The sequence below is a fragment of the Pinus tabuliformis genome, chromosome X, assembly GCF_031772625.1.
Source record: "Pinus tabuliformis cultivar Carrire ecotype Pingquan chromosome X, CPIR1, whole genome shotgun sequence".
Lineage (NCBI taxonomy): Eukaryota > Viridiplantae > Streptophyta > Pinopsida > Pinales > Pinaceae > Pinus > Pinus tabuliformis.
Window position 1 is genome coordinate 244,018,279 of NC_142308.1, and position 9,204 is coordinate 244,027,482.

At 30.8% G+C, this 9,204-nt stretch overlaps 1 pseudogene; it reads right to left on the reverse strand.

The window, feature by feature from the left end:
* Positions 1 to 4,698: 4,698 nt before the first annotated feature.
* On the reverse strand, positions 4,699 to 8,301 carry LOC149139284 (iron-sulfur cluster assembly SufBD family protein ABCI8, chloroplastic pseudogene; annotated as a pseudogene).
* Positions 8,302 to 9,204: the final 903 nt, after the last annotated feature.

Below are 9,204 nucleotides of genomic sequence, written 5' to 3' on the forward strand. Positions count from 1 at the left end.
AGTTTTTTTTATGGCACCAATGAGTTCTCTGACTTCACACGACACTTCTCCATTCGTCTCACAACTTCACTTTGATATACATGGAAACAAGAAAATTAGTAGACTCTTCTTGTCTCTGAAATTTCTTTTTCTTTACCTCAAGTTTTGGAGAAAGCAGCGGTTGCTTCCTTTGGGAAAATCCAATTACCTCACAATATGGTCCATCCACTTCCACACAATCATCATCATCAACATCTGCGCTACTCTCTCAGCTTCAATGCAATATTATCCCGAGCAACGCAAATCTGCAAGTCTCCAAGGCACGCAGGTCTCATTCCTTCAAAAGTCATAAAAACAAATTCGAGAGGTTTCATGCTTCAAATCATGAACTTTTTATCACCCAACAACTTTACTCCACGCAGGTAAGGTTAGGCTCCACGCAGTCTCCTCATGAATCTCACAAACAGCGAAGGTAAACTTCTACGTAGTCTCTTCATAGGCTCCACAAATAGTGTAATCCTTGCAGATCTACACTACAACAATTCACAATTCATCACATTGTTTCACGTCAAAATGACCCTCTTGACTACTGCGCTAATATCAATAGAATATAGGTAGTTATTTCAATTAACACTCTAACAATTCAATGATATGATAACACTCAATGGCTCTGATACCAAAATAGATGTCACACGCTTGGGGGCCTCCAAATTGAAACATTAACACACACCACATAAAACTAAAATCCACACACAACGAATGCATATAAAATCTCATAAATAATTCATTAAATAAATAAGATATTTACAAGAGAACTATTGGCCTAATCATTGGCTTCTCATTCCTCTCGCTCACTTTTACTTACATGCCTCATGAGTTCACCTAGATTTATAAAAGTGTAGTTGAACCCAAAGTACTTTCTAGATCCTAAACAAACTCCCACAATATCTATCATGATCCATAAATACTCTCACCTAATCCCTTATCCATAGATAATATCTAATTAACCCTCAAATCTCTCAACTCTTCCAAAATACTCTCGAACCTTCTCCTATTTATAATAATTCTCATTCTCTCCTAATAATATAGGAAAATACAATAAATAATTAAATCCTAACTTAGAAAACAACTCCCTTGGTAAGCATGTAACCTTAGGTTAGATGATCTTACATTAGGATATTCTTTTAGTCTTACGATTGTAAAACTACTACAAAAGGACTAATTAATTACTAAAAAAACAACGAATATTTGCATATAAACAACTATTTCTCAGTTGGTAACCAATATTAGCTAATTTACAGTATCTTATAACACGACCGACATTCTGTCATTTTTAGCTTAGTCATTAATTGGTTTCCTCAATTTTACCATCTAGTCATAAATTTTTCATTGGTTTAGTTATTAATTGTCTCAATTAATGACTAAATATACAAAAAAATATATTACTATATGAATCCTCGAGCAAACCAATTAATGACCAAAGAAATATGACCAAAATGTTGCTCGTGTTATAAAATATTGTAAATTAGCTACTAATAGTCATATATATGCAAATTTTAGTCATCATTTGAAACCAATTAATGACCAAATAAATATGACTAAATTTTAGTCGTGTTATAAGATATTGTAAATTAGCTACTAATAGTGGTATATATGCAAAATTTAGTCATCATTTTAATAAAAAATTATCATTTGCAGTATTCATTTATCTTTTTTTGGTATTTTCTTATTCATTATATAAACGACTGATTTAGTAGTTTCTATTCATTTCATTTAATTTCATTCATAATTATTATAAACGACTAATTTAGTAGTTTTAGATTGATTTTATGTGTTCATTATTAATCAACATAAATTAATTAGTATGATTTTGCGACAAAATTTTAAAAAAATTCCATACAATATGCATGTTTATCTAATATGATAACTCAAAGTTACATATGTTAATTACAAGACTAAATAATATCAAGTGAAAACAAATAATTTCAACGATATAAATTTTATTATATAAAATATCAAGTGTTACAATATAAGTTTCCAACTTAATATCGGTTGGACTACAATTTTCACATGAAATATTGTTTCATCATTTTAAAACATTATCATTGTGTTGCCAAAGCATTTCCAATGAATTCACTAACTCTGAAGGCTTGACCATCAGTCTTTATGAGTGTGTCTTATGCAAGATATTGTCTCTAAGGATATCATTAGACATATTATCTTCTCTCTCTCATTTTTTATTTGTCACCCTAGTGTTATTGTTCTCCTCTTTCTTCAATTATTGCTTCTTACCATCAATATTGAATTCCTCTCTAGAAAATGAAAGAAGATACAATGTAGAGTATAAGACATGAAATATGATGAATACTTGAACATAAAATAAAGTAGACTATAAGAGATTTATATGACATATACATCAACATTCGATAGTGGCCACTATGCGGCTAAATGACCTATATAAACAAAGCAAATAAAACGTCACGATAGAAAATAATACCTTAAGAACTTAGTATTCAACCTTCAACAGAACCTTAGGCACAATCATACCAACTAAGTTACATGTTAAAAATATCAGGCAATAGATAACTTGTGAAAACAAATAGAAGGAAAAAAGGTTAGTGTAAAAAATATCCTTATTGTTTGTTCTAAAAGAGTCATGTTCCTCAAATTTGGATATTCTTTTTTCCACGGTAAAATTTCCTCGCTATAATGACCTATGTTTTTAGGATCATGAGATTGATCCAACATCATATTGGATTGTGGAGAAAAAATGATTCAACTTTCCAAGATGAGTATCTCACTTGGCTGAATGAAGGTGCTAGTTGTGAGTTTTGTCAAAACCTTAGGGAAGCATAACACTAATGCCTAAGAAAATATATTACCACTTTTCCACTGAAAGAAAATATTTCAATCCCACAATGGCCTCTGGGAGTACATTTCATTGGATGGATATCACACTATGGGAGATGATTGTCTAATACAATAAGAAGTGTACATATATTGTCACAATTCCCCTCACAGTTAGACCCTATAGTTGTGTCCTCTAATATTAATCATATTATACTATTTAATTATAAATTATGACTATCAGATAATTATTAGTTTGAATAATTAGTCTGAAGTTACGTTTTTAGTATTTCTGTATACATGAAAATATTCGGAAAAAAAGGTACTTTTTGTGACTAGTTAATTTCGAGTGAATCTAGATACATAAGAAATTATGGTTCCTCAATGCTTCTCTAGTGGTTATCCGCTCATTGTACCAATTTCTCCCATGTCCTCTACTGCTTTTGGTGAATTCCTCTTTGATGATGTCCAATGCCAATGCAATGGACATTTATCCTTGATGTTTTTTTGAGCCAAAGGGAAGCTCCACAAGTAAAAACCAAAAAGTAGCCTCAAATATATTATTGGGGGCCAAAATGCAGTAATTATATGACAAGCCAAGAAACACTGCATGTTAATAATCTTGCCTTTAATATTGATTAATAATTTCTTTGGATGATCATGTAATACTAAAGTGTCAAGTAGGGACATTTAAAGTTAGTCATCCATGAATATCACTTTTGAGAGTGCTAAGTAGTTAATACTTCCTATTACACACACAGTAAAGCACCAACTCGAAGGATAGCAATATAAACACAACAAAAATTAAATTAAAAGAAATGTTTAGGAAGCCAAATGTGACTAATCTTGAGTCAAGAAAATACCAAGCTCTTCACATTAGCAAGGCATTCTTAGGCACTAAAATAGAAAATCCTTGTATTGCATCATTTTCACATTTTCTTTAATTTTTTTAATTGAGAACATAACTTTCAGGGAAAAAATAAAAAATAAAAATATCTCAAAATCCTAACAAATTCTCGAGTGATTGTTGTATCAATTAAACAGAAAGGGAATCGTTCGATATGCTTTTAACTTGCGGAATATATTGAATGATATGAATCTTTCTCATCCCTTGCTCCTAATCAAATTGTAATCCGTGGGTTCCAATCAAGTAATTAATTTCCCTCCAAGATAGTTAAGGGATTAGTTTGGAGAAGGATTTATAGAAGCATTGGGATAGTAGAAATTGAATTCAATAAGAGGAAAATGAGCACCTTAGTGGGTTTGAATGCAACTGAAAATGATTTTATACTCCCTCCACACATTTTAAAACAGAAACCATTCAGCTACATCTCATTTATTTTCCACCTTTTTGTAATATGTAATTCTTTAAGCAAGAATATAGCATTCATAAATATTGTCATGAAAGAGGACTCTTCATAATCTTAATAAGTTGGGCTCTAATAAATAAACAATTTCATGTAGTGAATAAATCTTACATGGTAGATTTCACTGATTAGAATGACAACTTTATTCTTAATCTCATTACAATAAAAATAAAGTCACCCTAAATAGTTGGGATCTAACAAATCAAGAATTTCATGTAATAAAGTAAACTTACATGGTAGATCCCAATTATTTGCATTTACAACTTCATTCTTGATCTTATTACAACATAGATAAATTCAATAGTACATACATATTTCATTATGTGAGACAAACTTTGAACACATTCCGAGATTTCATAGAAATATAATGATACAATTTACATGTAGGACATGAGAAAGTTATCTACATCTAGCACCCATCACTGAAAAATAGTGTTATTGAGACACCATCTCACGGAATTAGAATCATGTAGATAGATAGTGCTATAGAGATACCTTGCAACACCTATTCAACACTACCTTCAAGCTTCAAATTCATAAATTGATTTACCTTAGTAGCAAATTCTAGTGGGATTTCATTAAATACAACCTGACAAAAGCCATTTATGATAGATTTTATTTCCTTCTCTGGATCTATCCCCCTCTGCAAATAGAATAACTGACATTCCCCAATTTTTGACGTACACGCTTCATGTTCAACATGGACTATTGGGTTCTTCACGTGGAAAAGGTTGCAAATATTAGATGTATAATGAAAACAAGCATGCAATTCAAGGTTTCTCCTAAGGTATATTGGGTGAATTATAATACACCGTCTACTTAAGACATGATATATGGTAGTAACAAAAACCTACCCAAGATCCCACTTAAGAATTCAAAATGTTGCAAATAGCAGATGTCTTAAACAATATCAACTATTTAATTGTATAATCACACTAAAATAGACAAATCTTTAAAATGTTGAAAAGTGTGAAAAAAATGGAGTTGGAATATTATAGTTATGTCAAGGTAGAAATAGCTATGTAAAATGTAACTTCTATCTAAAACAAGTAAATGTAACTGCTATAGCTACATGAAATGTAACTTCTATATAACATTCTAAATATCATTTTTTAGTGATTTAAGAGACTAATTTTTATTTATTTTTTTATCTCCGGTTAATAACTTAATACTCCACCAAAAATAACATTGATTGGTTCTTCACCAACCAAGGGGAAATTTTAAATGAGTGTGAAAATGCTTAATCATTCCCATATTTCTCATATTTTATTAGTGTGCAGATTTAAGCTAGTGTAATGTAACATTCTACATATTTGAAAATTTAAATGTACAAAATTACTCAGATTGAAGTTATACAATTAACATATGCACAATACGATACAATATGCAGAGTTATAAGTAATGTGACATCTATATGTTATGTCAAGGCAAACTTTTTCTCATCTCATTAACTCTTATCTTATAGTTGGTGATGGATATAGCCTTTAAATTATGAGCAATCCTTGTCATATATTATATTTAATGATGGATATAGCTTTTAAAATAATCAACCTTGTTTGTTATTTTATGTACAGACAATTTAAATGGAAGTGCTCATAATTTTATTCAATATTATCTTGTACAACTAGAAATAAAATGATGTGGGGGTGGTGTTTCTAGTGATTTTCAAACTTGTTTTAATTACCTAAATTTAGCCTATTTAAAATAAATAGGGGTGGTGTTTATAGTGATTTTCAAACTTGTTTTAATTACCCAAATTTAGCCTATTTAAAGTAAATAGTTTCAATGACCATCTTATCTTCAGGTCAGTATCTTTGCTTGAGGGAATTTTCATGACATCCACCATCTCTGAAAATTATGAAACATTAGTAGTATCTTGCACTAAATAGAAAATGTTGGCATAGAATCTTCTATTGTGTTTTTTTTACTCTGTGTCACAAATTTATTGATATTTTGTGATTCTTGGTTTCGATTTCCATACTAAGATTGGATTCATCATGCCTGCTAGTACTTTTAGTTGTGCACACATCATATTTCTCACTTCTAATTGTATAAAAACAGAGAGTATAAACAATGACATGTAGCGACATGTGGATGTCTAGTTTACTCAATGATATGCTTTATTTTTTAATCCATTCCAATCCTACCACAATGAAATTAAGAGAGACAAGGACATCAGAAGGACTATAAATAAATGAAATTAGAGACTTTAGAATGAAACTCAAATTGTACCTAAATGTAACAATAAGTATTTTCAGCTACCTGGTCACTGATGAACATCAAATGACACTGTGAAAAATTCCTTGCAATATGAGAATTAGGTTGCACCTACACTAATCATATGTAGTAGTTCCTTGAATTTCTAATAGATATAATTTTAGAAACAATCCTACTCCTGCAACTATGGATCATCTTTGGCCCCCCTCCCCATTGATAGTTATTTTTCAAGGCAACAGAATATAACTCTCAAATTGCATCATTGCCTTTCAAAATAATGCTTGAGTATTTCCAAGTGATTTTTGAACCAGTCTCTGACTCAGGTCCATGAAATCCTTGATTTGTCTCCATCACACAAACCTCTTTTTGTAATAAAATTATAAATACCACATATGCATTCCTCATCCCCGACATACCAATTCTTTATAGTGGAATACTTTATCGTTGCTCCCTCGGTGCAATAGAGATCCACTATTGGGGCATGGAGATGATTGGTGTTATAAAATGGTGCAGCGTATCCTTCAATATATGTCACATAACTCCTCTCATCTACAAAAATAAGAGTCCTCTCAAACTGCCTGGTCTCCATCTCAGTCATCCTGAAATAAGTGGATATTTCCATGGGTGACAAAGCATGTGTGTGGATTTAATAGAAGGAGATATCACTAAAAAAAGAATATAATGCAGCATAATAGTTATTAGCAGGAGCAACAACCCTACCAAGCTACTTCCTAACTAGATCAAGATATTCATGAATGACCTCTTATAATGAACAAAATAAAACCTCAATGACCCATAGATTCTACCTATGCATGGTAGCAATGAGAAAACGGTAAAAAACAACATCTACAACAAAGTTGGTCAATCTATTCTTCTAGTCAAGGGCATCCCAACTTTTGAAAAGTATCAAGCAGGTCAGGGTCCACCTCATCCATGCACCTCTTCTTCTACTCTCTTTGTTTAGGCTCAAAATAATAGCAAAGGTCTTGGAAATCGATGGGTGGGTAAAAGTTATCATACCATTTGGATTCTTCCATTTTTAATCATTGTCTGTAAGAATTGAGTCTAAATTGCAAAATCCATTCAGGTTCCTTCTTTTTAGCTGAAATTAACCGAAGCTTTGGAGACTTGTAAGTTTTAATGGATCTAAGTATATTCTACTTAAAATATAGTAACATGGCTTAAAATTGTACGCATTGAGATCATAACCTAAGGATGAGATAAAAAATATTTTATGTTCATGATTACAAGAAATTTTAATTTCATTTAACAAAGTTTAAGAAAGGTCTAGTATTTTCATCCTACCATAAAATTTTCTTGCATCACTCGAGCCCTTTGAATTTAGGCATGGTAGAGTCCATTACACAAAAAATCAACCATTAAAAAAAAAGGTGAAGAGAAAAAAAAATCATGCATTCTAACCCTAGAAAAGTTAGGGAGGAGAGCCAACTAATCTGTACAATAAGGACATGAAAAATTATTACTTGTCCATTGTATTTTGATGAATTGTTGGCCACAATCAAGATCTGCATTATCATATTCATTCAACCCTTTGTAGAATAAGGACATGCAAAATGCTTACTTCTGCATTGTCTTTTGATGAATTGTTGGCCATGCAAAATGCTTAATTATGCATTGTATTTTGATGAATTGTTGGCCGCAATCAAGATCTACATTATCATAATCATTAAACCCTCAAGTCTAGATAAATTTATGCTTTGATCATATATACCCTCGAAATTGTTTACCCATAAGAACAAAAATAATCTTTAGTAAAAAGGAAGAACTCAGTCCAAATTCATACCCATGTACAAATGGCCAAAATCTTCATGCCCAATTACCTTGCCTTTCCTCCATCTAATCGTTTATACTCTCCTAAGGTGTTTCCCATTCAAACTCCATCTGGGGTTCGAATCCCATGAAATCCATAGATTACGTTGATGGTCTTCCTTCTTCTAGCATTTCCACATGGATATCAACAAGGTAGAGAAAAATGCAATGCTACAATGTGATGTTGTAATCTGTGAATATTTTATTTGAACCCAGAGCTAAACTGGAAATGAAAAAGAAAAGGAATATTTATAATGGAAAATATAAAATAAATATTTATAATATAAAATAAAATATATAAATTGCAATTGGGTTAAATGATTTATTTTTAATAAGAATTTGTCATTTTTGTGTAAGATGCTAAATTAAAAAGAAGAATAAGAAGTTAAAAACGATATTGGGATGAGTGTAAACATTTAAATATGGCCTCAATTAATAATAAAAAGTTAAATTAATAAAAATAATAAAATTCAATTTGTTATATTTTGATTTTGTTATTAACTTGTGAATAGGCTTTGTTACAATACCATGGCTTATCAATATTACAAGTCCAAAAACCATAACTTATTTCACAGCCAAAATATTTTATAACAATATGACAAGATTCTTAACGGTGGATATTCACCCCCACATTACGGTAGATATTATTAAGTTGTAAAAAATAACCTTTGTTACAATACCATGGGTTAATATCATGGATTAGCAATACCACATGCCCAAAAAACATAAATTATTTCACAATCAAAATATCTTATAACAATACAAGAAGATTGTTAACCATGGATATTCACTGTCACTTTAGATGGATATTAACTTGTAAACCGGCTTTGTTACAATACCATGGGCCAATACCATGGCTTATCAATACAACATGCAAAAAAACCATAGCTTATTTCATGGTAAAAATAGTTTATTTTAATTTAATTTTACAACATTTTTTTAATTGAATCTAAAAGGGAAAATG